Source organism: Mirounga leonina, unplaced genomic scaffold (assembly GCF_011800145.1).
Source record: "Mirounga leonina isolate KUSES-001 unplaced genomic scaffold, KU_Mleo_1.0 Mir_114, whole genome shotgun sequence".
Taxonomy (NCBI): Eukaryota; Metazoa; Chordata; class Mammalia; order Carnivora; family Phocidae; genus Mirounga; species Mirounga leonina.
The window spans coordinates 13,429,604-13,453,229 of NW_023270265.1; the positions used below are offsets into that span (position 1 = coordinate 13,429,604).

Sequence of the window (23,626 nt, forward strand, 5' to 3'; positions counted from 1 at the left end):
CTGGAGCACCTGCTTGGAACTCACGGCTTAGGATTGGCCCACAGGGACATAAACCTGCCCTCCTAAGCGATCCCCTAAGGGGCCTCTGATGGAGGGAGGGAGCGGGGGTTTCCTGGATTGAGAGTCAGGTAGAGAGCAAGGGTCCCCGCCAGCCGCCAGCCCCCACCACGAGCATCAGCCTGGTGGTACCGAGTCTGCAGCCATGTCTGAGCCTCCACGTGTGGGTGTGGCAGCCACTCCGGGCTCCCAGGACCGCAGCCTGGATGGACACCACTGGAATCCAGGCTTTCCCACCTTGAAAGCTCAGGTAGTACCTAAGCTGGCTCTGCCCCGACCCCCCTCAGTACCACCTGACTCTGAGCTCAGTAGGCCAAACGCTGGCCGGTCCCAGAGCCGCAATCCTGGGTGGGAGGTATGGAGACATGAGCTGCTCCTGGGAAAAGGCCTCAAAAATCCCACAGCAGGAACCCCTTGGAAGGAACTCTCCTGGTGAGGGGAACATTTGTTTATTGATTTAAGGAAAACTGTTGGAACTAATTATATCTCTCCCCCAAACTCAAATACAGCACTTGGCTACCTCCACGCACGATAAAAAGGCATCAGCCAGGCTGGCCCCATCCATCTTCCGCTTCCCAAGTGGAGATGATGGGCACCTCCAAACCTCAGTTTTCATACCTGCCAATGAAGAGAATAAGCGAATAATCAGCGCCCCTGCACAGGACTGGCTGCATGAGCTGCAGGACCCAGCAGAAAATGAAAATGCAGGGCCCCTTGTACAAAAGAATCTCCAGACCGTAACAGCAGAGCATTAAAGTGTGCACGGAGCCCCCTCAACTCAGAGCCCAGTGGGCCCATCCCTTCCATGCCCGTGGAGCTGGCCCTGCCCACGCGTATTCATTGCCCACGGTGGTATTTCTGAAACTTGTAAAATGTGCTTCCAAAAAGAAGCAAATATACACACACACACACACACACACATATGATCTCATGAGCCTGATGATCTGGATACTATAGCACCACGTCTTTGCCTAGACATACGGGTGTGGGTGAATCTACGTACACAGAGAGGGAGAGGGAGAGAGAGGGAGAGGGCCGGGGGGAGCAAGTTTCCATAGACTTTTTTTTTTTTTTAAAGATTTTATTTATTTATTTGACAGAGACAGAGACAGCGAGAGCAGGAACACAAGCAGGGGGAGTGGGAGAGGGAGAAGCAGGCTTCCTGCTGAGCTGGGAGCCCGATGCGGGACTCGATCCCAGGACTCTGAGATCATGACCTGAGCCGAAGGCAGTCGCTTAACCAACTGAGCCACCCAGGCGCCCTCCATAGACTTTTGATTCAGAATTTCTGGTGACCAAGAATATTAGTTGAAGTCATCCTACAGGACCCCAACTTTGGAAACTAAAATCTGAATCAATCAAAATGTCTTCCAAATGCCAACTACCACTATAAAATAACCTTTTAAAAATTAGGCCACAAAGCCACAAATTTACCAAATATTCACGAACTGTGCTCCCCCTAAGAAGCTATCTGTGAACCTAATAGGGGTCTGCAGGCTCTGACCTGCAGGGCCAAGTCCAAGGCCCCCGGCCCTGCATTCGCTGCCCACCACAGGGCCCTTGGCCTCTTCTCTCTCCATGTCTGCTCCATCAGTATCAACCCCTTTGCATTTCTGTGAAGGCCACATGCATCTCCTGTCTCTGGACCTGCACACATGCTGTTCCTTCTGCCCAGAATGTCCTCCCCAATCTTAAATAGCACTGAAAACATTGCTATTCCCCTCTGCAATCCAACTCCTGCACCACCTCTTTTAAGAAGACTTCTTAGATTCCCAATGGTTATTGTTAATAATAATAATGAATAATAATAATAATAAATAACTTGCATTGAGTACTAACCCTGGGGTAGTCCCTAGCATAAGTTTTTAACAGGTATTAACTATTTATACTTCCTGGAACCCTGGAGCCAAATCTATTCTATTCTATTATTTATTATATCATATTTTATCTCATATAAGCTGACATGGGGCTTGATCCCAGGACCCTGGGATCATGACCTGAGCCTAAGGCAGACGCTTAACTGACTGAGACATCCAGGTGCCCTTATTTTTTATTTTTTTTTAAGATGTTATTTGTTTGAGAGAGAGAGAGAGCAGAAGTAAGAAAAGCAGAGGGAGAAGCAGACTCCCCACTGAGCCGGAGCCTGATGCAGGGCTCGATCCCAGGACCCTGAGATCATGACCTGAGCCAAAGGCAGATGCTTAACCAACTGACTGAGCCACCCAGGCACCCCATCCCTTTAATTTTCAAAAGCTGAGTTATGTTGTGTCTCAGCCTGGATTTCTTGGAGTTTATCTTGTTTTGAGTTTGCTCAGCTTTATAAAGCTGTGCCAACTTTGAAAAGCTTTCAAGCCAGTATTTCTTCAAAGATTTTTGGCCCATTTCTTTCTTCTCTTCTTCTGAAATTTCAGTAATAAGAACATTGGATCTTTCATTATTGTCCAACGGGTCTCTGAAACTCTGCTCATTTCTTTTTTTTTTTTGGTCAATTTTATCTCTGTTGTCAGATTGAGTAAATTCTATAGAGCTGTCTTCAAGTTCATTGATTCTACCTTCTATCATTTCCACTCTACTACTGAGCTCATCTAGCAATTTTTAAAAAATTTCTGTTACTGTATTTTTCAATTCCACAATTTTTATTTGGTTCTTTTAAATAAGTCCTATTGGTTTGCTGAGATATTATATTATTCCATTTGTTTCAAGAAATTTCATGATTGATTATGGAAGCATTTTTATGATGGTTGCTTTAAAATGCTTGTCAGATGATTCCAACAATTGATTCTTCTCAATGTTAAGGTCATTTGATTGTCTTTCTCATTCAGGTTGTGATTTCCAGGTTCTCGCTGTAATGGATGATTTAGAGTGTACCCTGAACACTTTGGCGACTCTAATACTCTTAAATTCTACTTAAACATTTTGTTTTAGCAGGCAGGGTCCCTGTTTATGTTTAGCCTAAAGGCCTGGCTTACTTTGTCATCTGTGGTTCCAATGGTGATATAATTTTCAAGGTCTTTGTGGTATTATTTTTATTTACTTAGTTTAGCTCATTTTTTTCTCAGGATCCCACGGTTTTCTGCTGGTGCTACCTGAAGGGAGGGAAGAAGGAATTTACCCAGACTGAATGACCTGGTACCAGTACATGGTACCATGGAAGTCTAGGATCTAGGCCAGTCTAGGCCTGGATCTCCTTCTTTCATATGAGGGAGTTGCCAGACCCATGTCCTGTTGTTCCTCCCACCCTGAGGCTCCTAAACAGTTTGCCTTCCCCTTTCCACCTTTCCAAATTCTCCCTTGGTTGCCTCTTCATTGTTTTCAGGGTTTATTGTTGTCCTTAGTGGAAAGGAGCAAGGAGAAACAGGTCTATGCCATCTTGTCTAGGAGAGAACATCTAATGTTCTTTTTGTTATGATTTTTAGCTGAACTTTCTTCTAAAAGAACATCCACAAAGTGAAGATTTTGGAGAGACAGTAACATGGTATCATGTCCAGAAGTAACTTCCCTTACCAATAGAAACAAAGGAAAAGTCGACCACAACATAGAGGTTTCTGACACCCTGCTGGTTATAATAGTGGCAGAAGAAAAGCGGAGTGGGTTATCATGGTGATATGAGGATGGGAACATTTAGAGGAATGGGATAGCATTTTTACTGATGAAATCACTATGAAGAGAGAGAAGGACAGAGATTGTTTTTATGGTGTTTGAAATGATGCTACCTAACAGGTGTGAATATCCCAGGGGCTTTGGATCCTAAAATGACCCACAAATTTTCCTACCTGGGAGCTTATGAAAATATGCATAAATCTATTGAGAGTGGGAATTTGAGTAGACTTTTGGCCTTTACATATAATCCACAGGTGTCATGGCTGTTGCATGCTTCTCTATAAATGAATCTCTTTCTGTAATCTTGTATTAGTAGTGTTTACAACCAGATGTAGTGAGACTGGCAAAGCAATGTTTATCCCAAATAACAAGTATTCTCAGAAGTGCTAGGTGGGAAAATGTCCATGAAATTCATCTCCTTAAAACCAGGACCTGGAGTCTCTGTGGATAGGTACTACTAAAATATTTAAACTGAAGCAAACATTCAAGATTTATTTTCCAGACACCTTCAAATCAATTCATTTCTCATTGTGTGGTTTGCAGTTTACTCTGGCTCTTTCTGATGGAAAAACTTGCTCACTAAGTTGTGAACCATACATCTCGCGTATCAGTAGGTTTGACCTTTCTGTGATACTTCTATCACATACACAATGTAAGAAAATTTGGTAACAATTATTGATGACAGAAAAAATATTGTTGAACTAATATATAAATGAATTAAGGTTTGTATGAAATTACAATCACTAGTTTACTTAAGAAAGTTTTGAAGAAATTAGAAACCAAAGAAAGCACACAGTCTAAATTTTGTGAAAAAGTTTTAACTTTTTGTGTTTGCTGCATCTTTTTTCATTAGCTAAAATATAACTTTAGGGTTTTAAAAGTCTTTGTCAGAAAAATGGAGTTGGACATAGGCTCTGGCTGAAATGACATTCTTATTAGTTATGAGAGTTTTTTTTAAAAGATTTTATTTATTTATTTGACAGAGAGAGACAAAGCAAGAGAAGGAACACAAGCAGGGGGAGTGGGAGAGGGAGAAGCAGGCTTCCCGCTGAGCAGGGAGCCCCATGCAGGGCTCAATCCCAGGACCCTGGGATCATGACCTGAGCCGAAGGCAGATGCTTAACGACTGAGCCACCCAGGCACCCCAGTTATGAGAGTTTTAAGGAGGATACCTAGACCATATGTCCAAGAGGCAAATAACCGTTTTAAAGGCATTATAATTCCTTAGCAAAAGCACCTGTGAATATTAGGTGTTGCCAAATGCAGGTGTGGCTGACATCGCTCAAGCTGGTTCGATGAAACTCATAAAGAGACAGGATAGTCAATAGGGCCATTCACATACTCCAGCCTTCCACCACAAGTACGTGCTAAAATTTGTTTCCCTGCCCCCATGTAAAGTAACGTATGGCTAAATGACTTGCTTGGACAACGAAATGTGCAGAGCCCTTAAAAAACTACAAAAAATGCCCTGTTCTTTTTCCGCTGTCTCAATGCTTATGAAAACCCATATAGAAAAGTAGTCTTGATAACATCATATCCTTGAAAAACTACAATGAGCATAATTCCCTGCCCTGAATTTGACATGTTATATGAGTGAGAAACAAAGTTGGTTGTGTTGAATCCCTGTGATATAGGCATTGTTTGTTACTGAAATGTAACCTGGACTATGACTGATACAGTGTTGGTCAAGAAAGCTGTTGCTCTCTACTTTGGTAAGTAATAAGAAAACAAAATTCATTAACCCAAGAACTGCTAATTAATTAAGTCCCATCTTCCATAATTTCTTTATTGCTTCAAATTTTTAATCATTCAAATATTTAATCACTGTACAAATGTTAGTGAGAACTTGTAATGGGTCTAATACCATGACCAATATATTCATGCAGAAAACTAGCAAGTAATGTCCATAGCCCATCGTTTGCCCACATCTAGGAGTCATTCACTCATTCATGCTTGGAGAAGGCATATGATCCCCCTGATTGATGGTAGGAACAAAATGGGACCACCACAATGAGGACTGAGCATCAATTGATAACACTCAGGCAAAGATAGGTCATTGGGGTTGTCAAATCCCACCACCTGAGTCCCAGAGTCTTTCATTTTGCTCTTCCCAATCCCCAGGGCCACTTGACCATTACACATATCATTATGCCTATCCTAACAAGGAACCTTCAAGTTTAAAACACTTAGAAAAATTCCTGGCACAGAGTTAGCTGCCTATATGTATAAGTCATGAGCATCATTATTCATATTATTATTACTGCCCCATTTTTAGATGAGAAAACTGGATCTCGAAGGGATTAATTGGTCTAAAGTCATAAGCTTGTAAGTGACTAAACTAGGACTTTAAATCAGGTTTTCTCAAAACCCATGTTCTTTCCACAACACCAGCTACCTTTCTAGAAGCTCACATCTGAGCTACAGAGTGACCTCTCTCCAAAAACAAATGTCAAGGAGCCCAAAATGAAAGGCAAGTGGAAATGGCCAGAAAAAGAAATTATTGAGCTCTTGAACCAAAATGTAAAAATAATCAGGCAGGATTTCTGCTTCTGATCATCACAGAGTAACTGGTTCCAAATTCGTCCTCCTGCAAAAATTAATTATAACTGGACAAAATATATGATGAAACAATTTTCAAGTGTTAAACCAAAGAAAGTGCAGGCTTGTGATGTGTAAGAGAAGGGAATCACATGAAGTGAGCTCCACATTCACCCTGTTTTCTGCCTGAACGCAGCTTTCAAACATCAGATAGAAAGGCAGAGGTGGGGTGCAAGCAAAAAATATTTCACTAAGCTGAGGAGGCATAAATGAGAGAGGAGATTTAAGTTGCTAAAGTGGCTAGAATTTGTGGGGCAGAGCACTGGAAAAAAAAGAGTTTCCCAGTGAGCCCCAGAAGTCTGCACTGGGGGCAACTGGGTGGCTCAGTCGGTTAAGTGTCTGCCTTCGGCTCAGGTCATGATCCCAGGGTCCTGGGATTGAGTCCCACATCAGGCTCCCTGCTCAGTGGAGAGCCTGCTTCTCCCTCTCCCTCTGCCTGCCACTCCGCCTACTTGTGCTCTCTCTATCTCTCTGTCAAATAAATAAATACAATGTTAAAAAAAAAAAAAGTCTGCATGGGGATCTCCCACAGGTCTCTTGTGAGGTCCAAGCTGTGAATATACGGGATGAGATTCCAGATGGCCTGGAAGTGATCACATGTTATGGGACTGAGAGCTGAGTAAAGACACAAGGCTGTGCAGAGCTAGGAGCCTCCACAATTCCAACCAGTCAGAGTTCAGATAAGTCTGATTGCCTCAGACATTTACCTGAGACCTAGAAAGGGCAGATCTAAGAGTAAGGACCACAGCCTTGAGTAAGGTTCTTGCCTAGAACTAAGTTAAGAAATTAGGTTCAAAATCAAAACAATCAACAAACCAACAAACAGCATTTACACGCTTGCCGTAACAGAGACCAAAACCAAACCTGACAGAACAGAAAGACTCCACTGGTGATTTGATTGCCCACCAAATTCAACATCCTATGAAAGAAAATTACTCAACTCAGACACCCTGCATCACCTAAAGTATCTGCACACAATTCTTAAAAAATTCTTAAATGTGAAAAAACTGGAAAATAGAACCCATTATCAAAGAAACAGGAAAATGCATCTCATAATAGAGACAACAAAGAGCCAATAGGAAGAGAATCCAAGGTGGTCCAGATGTGGAAAAATAGGCAAGGTTATTAAAGTAGCTGGTATAAATACGTTTAAGGACTGAAAGAAAAATATAGTCTTATTGAAGTAAATGAAAATTCTAGAAATGAAAAGTAAAGTCTATCTAAAATGAGAAATTCATTTGACAGGAATAACAAGATAAAAGGCTGCTGAAGAATGATATTAAATGTGGATGCAGATTAATTGGTATTTTCAGATCTGAAGAGCAATGGAAAAAAATGAAAAAGAGAACAGATCCTCAGTTACCTATGGGATAATATCAAGCAGTCTAGCGTATGTATAGTTTGAATCCCAGGAAATTAGAAGAGGGAATGGGGCAGGAAAAAATTTAAAAAATAAAACTCCCAATTTCCCCAAATTTGGTAGAACACAAACATAGTTTCAAGAAGTTCAGCAAACCACAAGCAAGATAAATTCAAAGAAAATCACATGTAGTCAGATCATAGTCAATGTGCTAAAAATTAAAGATAGTGGGAAAATCTTTAAACCAGCTGAAGAAAAAGAACACATTACAGACAGAGAACAATGATTAAAATGATTGCTAATTTTTTATTATAAACTATGGAAGCCAGAGGTTGATGAAACATCCTGTAAATGCTGGGTGGGGAAAAAAGTGTCAATCCACAATTCTATATCCAGCAAAACTATCTTTTAGATACGTGGATGAATAAAGAACATTCTCCCATAAAGGAAAGCTGAGAGAATCTGTAACCAGTAGAAATGCTAAAGGAAGTCTTTCAGGCTGAAGGGAAGTGACAACAGACAGATTTTTGTATCTGGAAAGGAAGAGTAATAGAAATGGTATAGATGATAGATAGATAGATAGATAGATAGATAGATAGATAGATAGATAATAGATAGAAAGATAGATTATAGATATATTTATGATTATATATTTATGTAGAAAACTGGAAAGCATAATTATAAAACTAGCAACATAATTATATATAATGTATATAATTTCACTTTGTTGTACATATATATAAAATTCCAACTATATTTAAAGTATATATACAATTCCATTCTTTGTTATTATCATCATATATTTTATATCCTTATACATACTAAATATAATATAAAGAAAATACAATGTTATCATGTTAACTTTAACCAATCATATATTGTTTATTAAACATAAAATATATATAGTCTCCATAAAAAACCATATATTTTAGTTTTTTATTAAATGATATAAATATGTAAATATATAATGTAATATCAAATAAAAGTATGTAATAAAATTTTTGAAATTGGATAGCCTTAATAAAAGACCATATATTTTTATTCAATTAAACATATATGACTAGTTAAAACAAAATGACAACTCTTTAGTCTCTTTATTTCTCTATGTTCTATTCTATTACATTATATTACATCACATTATATTTATTACATACAAGGATGTAACATTTATGGTGATAATATCACAAAGAAAGGAATTTCAATGCTTAAGGTTCTCATACTTTATATGAAGTTACTAAACTATTATCCTTAGAGAAACCATTTAAATTAATACAAACATTTATAACTAAAGAACAGAAGAAATTAAGATGGAATACCCAAGAAAACTCAATTAACTCAAAAAAAGACCAGAATCAAGAACATAGAAGTAATACAATTAGGTGGGACACCTTGAAAACAAAATGACAGATTTAAATGCAATCTATCAATAATTATATTAAATATAATTGGACTAAGTATTCCAGTCAAACCACAGACTTTATCGGAATGGAAAGTAAAACAGATCTAATCATATGCTGACTACAAGAGATGCACTAGAAACATGAATACACAAGAGGTTGAAAGTAAAGAGATGAAAATATATGCATTATGCAAATAGAAAAATAGGACAGCAGGTATGTCCATATTAAAATCAGAAAAAATACACTTCAAGACAGAAAGTATTTACAGAGATACAGAGGCACAATTTTACAATAATAAAATGGTAAACTCATCCAGAAGACATAACAATCCCCAAATTACATACATCATATAATAGAGTTCACAATACATAAAGCAAAAAAAATAATAAATGGAGAAATAGAAAAGTGTACAATTATAGTTGGAGATCTTAATACACCTTTCTTGGTAATTAAGGAAGCCAGACAAAAAAAACAGTAAAATAGAGAAGGTTGGGCAAAATTAACAACCAACTTGACTCAACCAATATTGTTGGAACAGTATACCAAACAACTGAAGAACATAAATTTTCTTTGAGTGGGCTTGGAATATTCACAAGACAGATCATATGCCAGGCCATAAAATGCCCCAATAAAATCAAAAGTATTAAAATATAACAAAGTATATTCTCTTACTACAGTGAAATTAGAAATCCATAACAATAAATAGAAAATCCCAAATATTTGAAAATTAAGTAGTATAGTTAAAAATAATCTACCACCAAGGAGGAAAAAAATTTTAGAATATAGAAAATATTTAAAATGGAATGATACTTAAAATACAACATATAAACATTTGTGGGATATAATCAAGTGGCACTTAGGGAGAAATTAATACTTTTAAATATTTATATTAGAAAGAAGGAAGATTTAAAATCAGTGGTCTAAGTTTCCATGTAAGGAGCTTGAAAAAGAAGAATAAAACAAGTAGAGGAAGACTTTGAATAGATGCTTTGCAAAAAGAAGTTCAAAATGGTAGAGCCACTTTGGAAACCATTTTGAAATTTCTTCTAAGGTTAACCAACAATGACGCAGCAGTGGGACTCCTAGATATTTACCCAAGAAAAATTAAAACATATGTTCATAGAAATATATGTATAAGAATGTTCATAGCACCTTTATTCAACTTTATTCAAAAAAAGCATAAAACTGGTTGCCTAGGTGGCTCAGTCAGTTAAGTGTCTGCCTTCAGCTCAAGTCATGATCTCAGGGTCCTGGGATTGAGTCCTGCATCGGGTTCCCTGCTCGGCTGGGAGTCTGCTTCTCCCTCTCCCTCTGCCCCTCCCCACTGCTTGTGTTCTCTCTCTCTCTCTCTCATGCTCTCTCTCTCTCAAAAATAAATAAAATATTTTTTAAAAAGTGTAAAACTAAAAACAACCTAAATGTATATCAACAAGCCAATGGATAGAAATAAATTGTCACATTTCATGCAACGCAACTTACTCATCAATGAAAAAGAATGAATTACTGATCCACACAGCAAGAATGAATCTTGCAGACAGACTGTTAAACAAATGAAGCCAGACACAAAAGAATATATATGGTATGATTTCATTTTTCTGAAGTTCAAGGGTGAAACAAATCCATGGTGACTGTATTAATCATGTATTATTGCATAATAAATTATTCCAAAATGTATTGGCTTAAAATAACAAGCAGTGGATTATCTCAGCTTCTGTGGGTCAGGAGTCCAGGCATAGCTTTGTTGGCGCCTCTGATTCAGACTCTTTTGCAAGGCCACTTCAAGGTGTTGGCTAGGGCTACAGTCATCTCAAGGCTTGACTGGGAGGCTATCTGTTCCCAAGGTCACTGGTTGTGGCTGTTGGTAGGTCTCAGGTGCTTGGTGGCAGTTGGGCAGGAGACACTAGTTCCCTGCCATTTGGGCCTCTCCTTATGGGCCTCACCTCTGGCAGTTGGCATCTCTCAGAGTTGGGGATCCAGGAGAGAGCACAGGAGATGATGAACAAAACGGAAGTCATAGCCTCTTTGTAACCTAACTTCAGAAGGATTGCAAGTTACTTGGCACAGCCCATACACCAGTGGAAAAGATCACACAAGGGCGTGAAGACCAAGGTGGGGATCCTTATGACCCAACCGAGAAGCTGCCCACCACAGTGACAGAAATCAGAACAACAGTTGCTTATAAGTAATGGGAATTGACTGGAAGAGGACACAAGTAAATTTTCTGGGGTGATGGAAATATTCTATAAGCTGATTGCATTGTTGGTTAGAGGACTATATGTATTTTGTTGAGACTCCTTAATTTATGCACTTAAGACCTGGACATTTCATTACATGTAAATTCTTCCTCACTTTTAAAATATTTTTGAAAGGATGCAATTTTAAGATATTTTTTAAATAATAATTTGTCATGTTAGTATCATTCGAATGAATACAGACCCTTATACAGCTAACTAAATAAAAACCACAGAAAAACACATTCATTTTTTATTCTACGCTTCAAGTATATAAACTTCATAAAGTCAAAGGAACACAAATGCTGTATTTTCACAGGGCTGTATTTACTCTCCTCTAGGAAGAGTGTTCAAGGTTTTTAGCCAAACCTCTAAGACTTGGTTGGGGATCTGAGGACAACCAGCCACAGCCTCTTCTTTTAAAGTCCATGTCTACTTTTCAAAGATGGGGAAAGACAGGCAGCCCTGTTTAGAAATCTGGGAGCTCTCCAGGGAGATGAGACATGGAGCTGAAATCAGGATTTGGACTGAGGGCTTTTGGCCATAACTAACTCCCTGCCTGAGGATGCAATGTTTCTAACAGGGGTTACAAGGATTTTTGGACAACAAACACCTCTTACAAAAGAGTGTTTTGACAAATCAAGTAAAAGTGAATCAGAACCAGGCAGCTTGCTTTTCTCTTAAAATAGACCAGGATTTAAAAATTAAGAGAGGGCTTGCTTGGCCAAGTACCTCTGAAGTTTTCCAGAACTAAAACATTTAGAAAAGCAGTTCCACCTACTTTGAAAACCCAGAGTGCATGCAGATTGTCATCTTTTGGAAGTGGAGCCACTGAAAATGAACCGTTTTGCTCCTTATTCCTTTGTCATTCTTGGATGGTGATATTGGGTAGTTCTATTATCATGAGTTAAAGTGTTCCTCTTCAGACACTGAGAGCCACCTGTGTGCCAGGCACCACACTAGGCATGGGAAAAACCAACTGGGTAGGTCTCCCCCTGCATATAATAGACTTATCCAGAGATTTGAACCCTCCTCCGAAATATCTGATTGGCTGAACATGCAGTCAGTTCCCATGGTAGCCTTGAGATCTTTTGTTTGGTGGTGGGATTTTAGCAGGAGTGACTTTAAGCACTGGCCTCCAGTAAACCAGTGACCCTGAGGACTTGTGGCGCCAATATAAAATATTTCCAGGGTTACTGAACTCATTAGGTCATATATCAGAGAGGAAATGTGCAAGGGTTTATGTGTGTGTTTGCAAAGTCTTCAGCTGGGCTCCATCCTCTCCCTGTGAAGCCAGGGGGAGGGCTGTCTGACAGTGATGCAAACTCAAAGTAGCATGGTTTTGGAAAATCACATCCAATAACAGTGTAACACAACCCTGGGGTTGTTTGAAGTCCAGAGAAAATGCTGCCTGAAGGAGAGTGGCCATACTTAATCTCAATAGTGGTGGAAGGAACTACAGAATCATAGATGAGTCTCCCTATACACATATAGTCCAGCCTTTGGTGTCCTGTCAGGGCTCAGCCACTCCAGCAATTGTAGCAGACATGGGGCAATCTGGCGGCAATAAAGCTCCAACAACTGTGTGTTCATCATCCCCTCTCTCCACACATGGAAAAATGTTAGGAATCTATTTTCAGTTCATCCTAGAAATACCTTCAATGCCAAATTTCAAGGACCTAGTTGTTTTCTAGAACATTCTTTAATAGTTCCGGGTTATAGCATGGTATAGCAGAAAAAGGCGTGGACTTCAAATTCTCCAGTGCATTTCCTTATCTGAGTGATTTATCCTCTCTGAGCCTCAAAAAGGGGTAGAAGACAATAGGAGAGATTTCTCAAGATTGGAAATGGGCTGCAATGAGGGCCATCTTATTGCACAATTATAGAGGGCACTGTTGACATTTTATTCCCTGTAAATGGTGCCTCTGGCAATGTGCAACTTGGTGCTACTCATTGTTATTCATAGGTCCGGGGACTGGGACTGCAATTTCTCAAAGAGCAAGATCTCTGAGCCCCTCTGTAAGACTTTGATCTGCGATGCAGACCACAGGAAGCCTGGCTGAATCTGGAAAACCACAATGAAGTGAGAAGAAAATTTGGAAAGAAAATATTTAAAATAGCAACCCCAAAACTAAAACAGTAAGATGAGCCCAAAAGCTAAAAGAATGAAATAAGGAAGTATAACACTTGGAATGACAGTTGACACATCCAATAAATGGGAGAACTAACCTCTTGAGAAAATTAAAAAGTTATTTAAAAGGACTATGAAATTGGGAAGTTTAAAATCCCTAAAGAGACAAAGGAAGGAATACATCCATAAAATAAGAATAGGAGGTTGTGGATCAACTATCAAGGATTATGAACTAGAATAGGAACATACAAAAAATTAGAAATCTGGGAAGTATAGTCATTGAATAAAGACAAGTGATGATAGAAGTGCTAAACAGGATTGAACAGAATCAAGGAGGATTGACGGTTGAGAAAACCGAACTGTGAAAAATCTCTTATAACCTACTTAGTACAGAAAGAAAAGAGAGAGAGAAAGAGAGATGAAAAACATGACAAAGAAGTTAACAGACATGGAGAATAGATTTAAGAATCTCCAACATACAATTAACAGGAGTTCCATAATGAGAGAAAAAAAGGATAATACTTGAAGAGAAAGTGGCTCATAATATTCCAGAACTGAAGAAAGGCAAATGTACTCAGATTGAAAAAGCTCCCAGAATTCCAAATTAGATAATTTAAAAAATTAATCTGGTACATTTCCAAATACTAGCTAAAGGGGCTATTCTTTCATAGAGGAAAAACCACCAAACCTATCAACATACTCTCGCACAGGGTGCCTTGTTCTATGTACACCATCACTCCAAAACTGCACATCCCACTCACCCTCTCTCCTGGCACCTGCATCATGTACACCCTCACGTGTCTGCATCCATCATCCATGTAGTCTACACCATGTGCCATCATTCCCCTGCAGCATACCTGCTTTCACATCAGGCAGCCCTCTCAACTGTGCATACCCCATTCAGTCACACAGGCCATAGGATTGTCTGCATGATGGCCACCCCACCTCATTGACCCACACAGACCCTCTCTTTGTCATTACCATCTTCTCTCCAATTCCAAAATCCTCTATCCTCCTTCACCAACCCTGTAGCTCCTATGGCCTTTCCCCTCAGAAATGAATCAATGGCCATGAATTTTAGGTAATAGGAGGGGACATTCTAGAGTCAGAAAATTCCAGGCTTCCCTCCGAGCGCCTCTTGCCAGCTGTCACCTTTCCACCTATTTGAGTTCATGCAATCAGAGTCTCTAGGTAGGCCAGTCTCCAGCCAGCACATGCATTTCTTCTAGGCATCCTCAGCAAAGGGTTATCCAGTCTCGCTGGAACATTCTGGAGACAGTGAGCCAACTACATTTAGTACCTATAACTAGTAGGGAAATTTTTCCTAACAAAGAAGGCAGACTCTCAGTCTACAAACCCAATTTTATTTAATTTTTATGAGAGATCTTCATAGTGTTAAGGTTATAGAAAACTTAAATTTGGTCAGTTGGGATCCTCTCTTTTCCCCTAAGGTTGTGATTATGTTCTGGAGGGCTTAGGTTGAGGCAGCACCTCACTCTCGAGTCCTTTGTTTACTTGGTGTCTGCCAAGATGGGCACAGTCTGTCTCATCTGCTCCTGATCTTGGGTCCACAGAGATCTCCACTGAGGCCCCTCATCCCTGTTGCTGTGTCCCACAGGCCCTGGGGAATAATAGCTGGTACCCATGGCTGGAAGCCAAGAGAGGCACATTGTGATGGTTAGTTTTATGTGTCAACTTGAATGGACAGAGGGATGCCCTGATAGCTGGTAGAACATTATTTCTGGTGTTTCTGGAAGAGATTAGTAGACTTAAATCAGTAGACTGAGTAAAGAAAGTCCCTCACCATTTGAGTGGCATCATTCAATCTATTGAGGGCCCAACTAGAATAACAAGGTGGAGAAAGGATTTAGGGATCCTACAGATGGTGAGCTGGCTCCAGCCCACTTGTGCCATGGCTGGGAGTCCCAGGAATCTGTCTGTATATCTGAGGGGTGGGCTGGGCACAAGAAGCCTATGAGGCTCTCAGTGGTGCCACCTAGTGCTCAGTTACTCCCTGGGGCCTCACTGCCTCCTTGAGGCTCCATTAGAGCCCAAAGAGTGGGCATCTTCCTTCTTACCATATACCCTGGTCTTTCCATGTGCCCACCCCCCTCCACACCCACCTCACCGCCCAAGATTTTTTCTAGCCTCTAGAAGAAGCCCTTCTTTTCCTTAGTGGTGCCAATTTTTATTCAGAGGCACAAAATATTGTCTCCATAACAGGCAAAGATATTTAGAAATACAAAAGTCTAGAAAAGACCATTACCTCATTATCATTGCCAAACTTGGATACCAAGAGGGAAAGGGGAAAATACTCAAAAACAGACAATGGTGGTGAAATGCACAAACATTTAACCCACTACACTCACATTGAATTGAATGTGTGTTTTTGTCAGGGGTCTCCAGAGAAACAGGACCAATAGGAAATATATAGATCCATAGAAGGAGCTTGATTATGGGGGATTGGCCCATGTGCTTATGGAGGCTGAGAAGTTCTGCCATCTGCCATGTGCAAGCTGGAGGCCCAGGAAAGCCCAGGGTATCCAGACTGTCTAACCCCAAAGGCCCGAGAACCAGGAGCACCAACCAATGTCCAAGGTCAGGAGAAGATGGATGTCTCAGCACAGTAGAGGGAGCAAATTCACCCTTTCTCCACCTTGTTATTCTAGTTGGGCCCTCAATAGATTGAATGATGCCACTCAAATGGTGAGGGACTTTCTTTACTCAGTCTACTGATTTAAGTCTACTGATCTCTTCCAGAAACACCAGAAATAATGTTCTACCAGCTATCAGGGCATCCCTCTGTCCATTCAAGTTGACACATAAAACTAACCATCACAATGTGCCTCTCTTGGCTTCCAGCCATGGGTACCAGCTATTATTCCCCAGGGCCTGTGGGACATGTCCTCCTGAGTCTTCTCTTCTTCGGGGAACGCATCCCCAGATCCTTCAACTACGTGACAGCTCTGTGTTCCTCCAACACTTTGGAAAGTCTTCCTAAGAAAGTCGAATGACCTTGGACAATTTTCTCCACCTTTGTTTGCCTTGTTTTCTTTCTCCATAAGATGGGGATACGAATAGTCCAGGCCACATGGGCCATAAGTGACACAGATTAACTCACTCAAACTGCAAAAACCCAAGAGGCAGGTTTTCGTTATCTTCCCCATTTTGCAGAAGGAAATAGGCACAACAAGATGTTTTGGGCAACTTGGCTGAAGGCCAGCAGAGCAGCGAGCATGGGGTCCTGCAGTCTGGCTCTGAACCCGCGCCCCCTCCCCACCCCGCCACCTATTAACTTTCCCACAGCACCGGCCATGGCCTCAAACCCTTAAATAGTTCTCAGTGTTCTATCAGTCCTTCTTCCTTTCTAGCTTCATCACCTTCTCTTCCCTCTCTCTCTCTTTTTTTCTATTAAAAATATTTCCTATAGTCTGCCAATTTGGAAAACTTATTTTTTTTCCACAGAATTAACCCAAATCAGTTAACTTGTTATCTCTCCTAATTCATTTCTCTGTGCCGTTTGTATTTCTTTCTTCCTCTCTTGTTCTGTGAACAGATGTCTTTGTTTCTTTGTTCACTTTTTAGGTCATTAGAGTTCCCTTAGCATTTTCATTAAAATCGCCATTTAAAGAAATTGCTTTCCCTCTGAGAATGCTTTGGCCTGAGTCCACACACTTTGTTAGGGTATCTACATTTTAATTATTTTCATAAATGTTTTTACTTTCTTTGAATCTCCTCCCTGCCTCGTTGATATTTAGGAAACTATTTTTGGATTCCATGTGGTTGGGTACTTTCAGGTCCTGACTTTTCTATTTATTTCCAGTTTTGTTGTTTGAAGCTCAGAATGTGGTACACACACCCTAGATTTTCGCTTGCCCTGAGAACCTCTTGGTTGCCTGGAAAGTTTCCCCAAGAACACTTAATCCCCTGCAAGGCCTCCTCTGGCCTTCAACATGTAGGATGCACGGGGTCGTTTCCCTGTGGGGTTGCCCCAGTTACGTGGAGCCCCCCGAGGAAAAGGGTAGGGCTGCCCAGGGAGTGCAGGAATGAAAGCCAGGGCCAGACATGGAGGGGCCACAGTAAAGGCAGCCAGGGCATACAGCCCTGGGAATGAGGAAGCCAACCTTTAGTGGCCGTGGCCACAGCAGCCTAGATCTTTCCACAGACTGTAGACAGGAGCACCTGGGACAAGGGTGACATGGGGACTGCTTGGGGAAGCTCAAATGGCAAAGACTGGGGGGAGCCTAGACTACACAGGTGTCACCTGGAGCAGGTGGACGTGCCTTGAATCATGGAGACGAACAAAGACACAGAGCATTCAGCCTCAACCGATCGATCAATCATCCCCTCACTGACACATTTATGGATGTGTGCATTGCCATCCACAAACAGGGCGTGGGGCTCCACCTCTCGGGGCTCCACCTCTCAGGGCTCTCACGAGCATGTAGCTGAAGAAGGCCAAAGAGAGCACAGAGTGGCGTGTCCATAACCACGGGCTGGGTGGTTATTGTCATAGCAGTAGAAGCCCATGATTGGACCTACCCATGCCATGACGCAGAGTCTGCAGAAATAGCAATAGGCAATCCATGCCACCACGTGAAGGTACTCTCTCTTGGGAGGACGTGGTGGTCCTTGCCCTGCTGTGCTCTGATTTTATTTCCAAAGAGTCCAGCAGGGTGAATGATAGCCACAGCAAGGTGAGTAGAGAAGCTGGGTGCAGGAAAGGGGGGCCTGGCCTGCATCGTCCTCTTTCCTCTTCCCAATGCAGGCCTGACTTCAAACAGGGCCACTTAGCCCCAACACTTCACTTAGGGCTGAGTTTAGGGTCCTGCCGGCTGCGGGGCCAACTCTGGGCCTTGTGTTCCACTTCTAGTAACTGGATATCTGCCTTGGTCCTAATTGCCCATTCCCAGCAGGACCCCAGCTCCTCCGTGAGGGGAACCTCTCTGCAGCACATAGTTCTATCCTATTACACGATGAGGAAGCCGAGGCCCCGGGAGGCTGGTGGGTCTCCAGTGCCAGAAGTCAGTTAGTCCTGGAGCAGAGTTTACATCTGCTCATGTCCAAGAAAAGTCTCTTTATAATGCCAATTTCCAGACAGGTGCTTGGGAAGCACCTGACCCCAGAGCCCTGGCAGGAAGCATCCACTGAGTCAGAGCTGCCGCTGGTCCTGGGAGTGCAGGGAAAATAATCATGAGGGAAGGTCTGATGCCCATACCCAACCAGCTTCTAACACATGACCTTGGACACTTGATGGGCATCTCTGACCATTTTTCCTCTTCAGTAGATTAAAGAAGACAAAACACAAAAAGTGTGTATGGAGAGTAAAGGCGGTATGCTCCCAGGCAGTGTCCAGTACAGAGTGGCCGATCAGCCCCACGAGGCCATCACCCCCGACACACCCCGGGCACCTGCTTGGCTCACGTGCAGCAGGTTGTCTGTGGTCTCCACTCTGCCAAGTGACCTCTGTTCTCGGGCTTTCCCAACTGGTCCAAATGACAGCTCACATGCTTAGATTTCACTGCAGCAGGAAAAAAACAAAATGTCTGCCTAGCTTTTAGCATCCTTGTGGCATTAGTCCTATAATTAAGTACATATAGAAAAACACACAGTTTTGACCACAAAGAAGCCTACATAAACCAGTCTACATATCCTGAACAAAAGTGCTTTCTGATGACAGAGGCATGATTGAAAAGCTTACTGAGAATAACCACACTTCATAAAAAACAAAATCTGTGATTCAACCTGGCTCAGAGGTGGGAATGGGGAAGGGTTGGAAATCAGAGGCTGTGGAATGATCAAACACCTCCTTTGAAGGGAACCAGGTCAGGACAAAGAGCCCATTAGAGGGTAGTGGTGGTGGGGAGGGGTCGCCACTGGGGTGGGAGCTGACAGGCTTGGCCTGGGACAGTCCCAGAGGAGCCCAGAGATCCTGCCAGAGCTGGTCACAGGAAGCATCAGGGAACATGACATATGATACCAGGCTTTGCAGATGTCCTGCCGAGGTGCTGGGGGAATGTGGCTGCAGGGGAAGGAGACATTTGGGGCCAGAAAATTCTCTTTATAATACCAATTTCAAGAGCACAGGGAGTCCATAAAACATGTGAAGGCCTCTGGTTTCTGACTCTGCTGTGTGTTCCAGTGTGAAATAGAGCGGCGTTTTGTGCAAAGCAGAGCAAACTGTTCAGGACGTACCTCTTGGCTCACACGTCACCTCTGTAGGATCTCACAGCCAGCTGGATTTTGGATCAATGGAGACCCGACGTTCTCATTTTGAAAGCTTGTTTAAATGAGATCTGTCTCCCAGATTCCCAAGTTGTGTCTTCTGATTCCCTCCTTAGGCACACGGCCCTGCTTACATCAGTCTGTGAACAACATTGCAGCATTTCCATCACCTCAAAGACCTTGGAGGGGGTATCACCGCCTCATTGTTGAAGAAATCAGACTAGAAATCCAGTGCACAAGGGGGAGGGCCTTTCCTGTAGCCACGTGGCTAGTAAGGAGTTCGGAGCTGGCTGTCGACTCCAATGGACCGAGCTCCACAGGCCAATGTTCCAAATATAATGTCCTGTCGTGAGGACAACAGGAGGCCACGCCTGTCTCCCGAGAGGTCTCCTGGGTGAGTCCTGGCTGCAGGGCCAGACATGCCGAGTGGGTCTGAGCTCAGGGGTGGAGTCAGGCTGCCCCAGCTCCAGTGGATAACTGTGCAAACCTCCATCTGGTGAGGTGTAGGCAGAAAGGACTTCAGGGGGCTAATGGGGATAGGATCCACCCTTTCTCTGGCAAACTCCTGCTCAGCCTGTAGAAAATACACAGGATCCAGAAGTAAAATCACAAGGTTACCAAGATAGCCTAAGGCTGTCCTATCTTCTGTCCAAATGTATACCTGACCCAGGAACCTAACAGGCTGTGAGCTGCCTTCCCCAGCCTTCTCTTCTGAGGGGCACGCCTGAGGCTTGTTGGCAGAGAAAGGGAAGAGACTCTGGCTTGTTGGAGCCTTTAAACACAGAAGATAGCAAGACATCATATTTGGACCCAAAAAAGTGGCTGTGTTAAGAAGGAAGGCGATTCTGGCCCATGCTATGATACGGATGGCCCTTGAGGACATTACATTAAGTGAGATAAGCCAGGTGCAAAATGACAAATACATCCAATGCCACTTGTATGAGGCTCCTAGAGCAGTCAGATGCATACACAGAAAATAGAATGGTGCTTGCCGGGGCTGGGGAGGGCCGAATGAAGAGTGGTTTCATGTGTGCAAAGGTGTGGTTTTGCAAGATGAAAGGGGCTCTGGAGCTGGATGGTGGTGATGGTTGCACAACAGTGTACATGTGTTTACCGCCACCAAACTGCCCACTGAGAAATAGTCCAGAAGGTACACTTTATGCTGTGTGTATTTTACACAATAAAACAATTTTTTTTTTAAAAAAAGAAATGGCTTGAGGGTAAAGACAAAGAAAGACAGAGAAACAGGGGCGCTTGGGTGTCTCAGTCAGTTAAGCATCCGACTCTTGATTTCAGCTCAGGTCCTGATCTTAGGGTTGTAGGATTGAGCCCTGCCTTGGGCTCCACGCTCAGCGGCGAGTCTTCTTGGGATTCTCTCTTTCTCTCCCTCTCCCTCTGCCCTTCCCCATCTCTCAAATAAATAAATAAATCCAAAAAAAAGAGAGAGAAAAACAGAGAGAGTTGAAGACAGATGTCCGTATTCTTATCACTCGGTTAACTGAAAAGAAATAAATCTCCAATTTAAAGTCAAAGCTACATGTTGGCCTCATAAAGAGTATCAGACTCCAAGGTGGACAGACCTAGCTTCCTGTTCCTGCTCTTCAGTTGCTAGCTCAGGGAACTTTGCCTCTGGGACCCTCAGTCTCTTCATCTGCAAAATGCAGCAAAATAATATTCTTTATCATAAACCCTCAGTAAGTCCTTATTAAATGCTCTTGATGTCCTGAAGACACTTAGAAAGACGTTTATAAACCTGGATGGTAGAACAGACCCTTGACATTTGCATAGGAGTTATCTGAAGCGCTCAGTGAATCCCACATTTCAAAAGTAGTATTATAACCAGAGCACTTTTTAAGCCATTCCAAAAAATGTTTATGCTGTGACCAGAGGTGCTACTATGTATATTTTAAGTTGGATGTCCAACAGAGGACAAGCCGTTCTTAGTCTTTTTTTTTTTTTTTTTAAAGATTTTATTTATTTGACAGAACACAAGCAGAGGGAGAGAGAGGGAGAAGCAGGTTCCCTACTGAGCAAGGAGCCCGATATGGGACTCGATCCCAGGACCCTGGGATCATGACCTGGGCCGAAGGCAGATGCTTAACTAACTGAGCCACCCAGGCATCCCAAGCCATTCTTAGTCTTGTCCTTTAATGCTTAGGACTCGCCAGAATGTGGGGAGAACCTTGCCCAGTGGGGAAGGCTGCCAGTGGCGGGAAGGGCCGGGGTCGGCATCTCCTCATATTGACCGCACTCAGCTATCAGGTGCTGAGATCAGTTTATCTCTATCTCCCAGGTGAGCTCTGTATGAGTTATCTCCTGCTGCACAGCAAATTGCCCCGGCACTGTAGTGGCTTAGAACAACAGCTGCCCTTTATTTTGTCATGAATCTGTTAACTTGGACATCGTGCCTCCTCTCTGCTCTTTGTAGCTTAAGACTGAGGGCTGGAGGGCCACCTTCCAAGATGGCTCCCCCGCATGGCTGGCAAGTTGGTGCCAGCTGTTGGCTGGGAGCTGAGCTGGGGCTATAGGCCGGGGGTCTCTATTTCTCCTCAGGTAAGCCTGTCCACAGGCTGCTTAGGCTACCTCACAGCACAGTGACTGGGTTCCAAGAGTGAGTGTCCCCCCCGCTGGAGGAAGTACATGCCATTGTCACATAATGCCACTTCTTCCATATTCTCTTGGTTCAGGCGGTTACGTAGGCCCAGTTCAAGGGACGGGTCATAGATGCCACTTCTTGAGGAGGCAGTGGCCAGCCTGAAGAGCCCGTGGGACAAAAGATATTGTTATGGCCATCTTTGCAAAACACCAGTTGCCACAAGTTTTGTCCTCAGCTCAGAGGAGTGACTCTCCTCTTTTCAAGTCACTCCTCCTCTTTAAACCTCTCTAACTTCACTTTGCTAGAAGGACGGGCCTGTCCGGTAGACTCCCTCATGCCTTTCTCACTCTCCCAGAAGGATCTGAACAGCTTCCTGGTTTTCTCCCGATCTGAGTCCTGCTGAGAAACAGGAAGGCCACCTCCTGGGTACATCACTCCTCCACCACCTCGACGTTTCTAAGCTTCTTTCTCACTTGGGGCTCAGTTCCCAGCCTGAGCACCACAGAAATAGCTCCAGAACCTCTCCTCCCAGTGAGGGCACCCACGCTGGCCTGGGTCTGTCCAATGGCAGCACCTCATAGGCCTGCTTCCCAGACACTCCATCAAGGCCGAGGCAGATGCAGTTCTCACAGGCACAGGGCCACAAGCCCTGCTCCCTCGGCCTATCACTGCCTGACCTTTGGCAAACTTGTCATCTCCCCATGGGGCTAGGGCCAACAGAGGGTGCCACTCCACCAAGCCATCCAGTCATGCAGACAGACACAGGTCAAGGGGGCTGGGCCTCTCAAGTCCATGACAAAGGCCTGGTGAACATGACCAACGAGGTGCTGTTATTAGTCCCCTCTTGCAGGAGAGGAAACTGAGGCACAGAGGTTTAGTGACATGTCTGTGGTTACACAGCCAGTATACCCCAACTAAACATTTTTTAAATCGAGGCCAGAACATTTCCCGTAATGTTACACTTTTGGCTTTCCAGAAAAATGTAATGGATATATTTCTACATCATTTATCTCACGCATCAAAGTAAGATGTAAGAGCAACAAAAGGGAAATGAACTGTGATACAGGCAACAACATGAATGAATCTTAAAATAACGCTGAGTGAAAGAAGTCACACAAAAAGAAATATATGTTCTTTCATTTATAGAAAACTCTAGAAAATGCAAACTAATGTATAGTGACAGGAAGCAGATCAGTGGTTGCCTAAAGGTCGGGTGGAGAGGTGGGAGGGAGGAGTGACAAAGGGGCTTGAGGAAGCTTTGGATGATCTGACGTGGTGATGACGTCCTGCATGTGTCAGAGTTTATAAGACTGCACACTTTAAACACATGTGGTTTCCTGCATGTCTACTATACCTCAATAGAGCTGTTAAACACGAATAAAAATTATTATGTGAGAGAGTGCTAAAATTATTTTGCAGCCAGGAAAA

The 23,626-nt window shown here is 42.7% G+C and overlaps 1 long non-coding RNA gene across 1 annotated transcript; it reads right to left on the reverse strand.

Moving 5' to 3' along the window:
* Positions 1–281: 281 nt before the first annotated feature.
* LOC118022754 lies at positions 282–19,980 on the reverse strand. Its single transcript, XR_004682561.1, has 3 exons — positions 19,573–19,980; positions 18,789–18,898; positions 282–675 (listed from the first exon to the last, which is right to left on the reverse strand). It is a non-coding gene; the product is annotated as an uncharacterized LOC118022754 (long non-coding RNA).
* Positions 19,981–23,626: the final 3,646 nt, after the last annotated feature.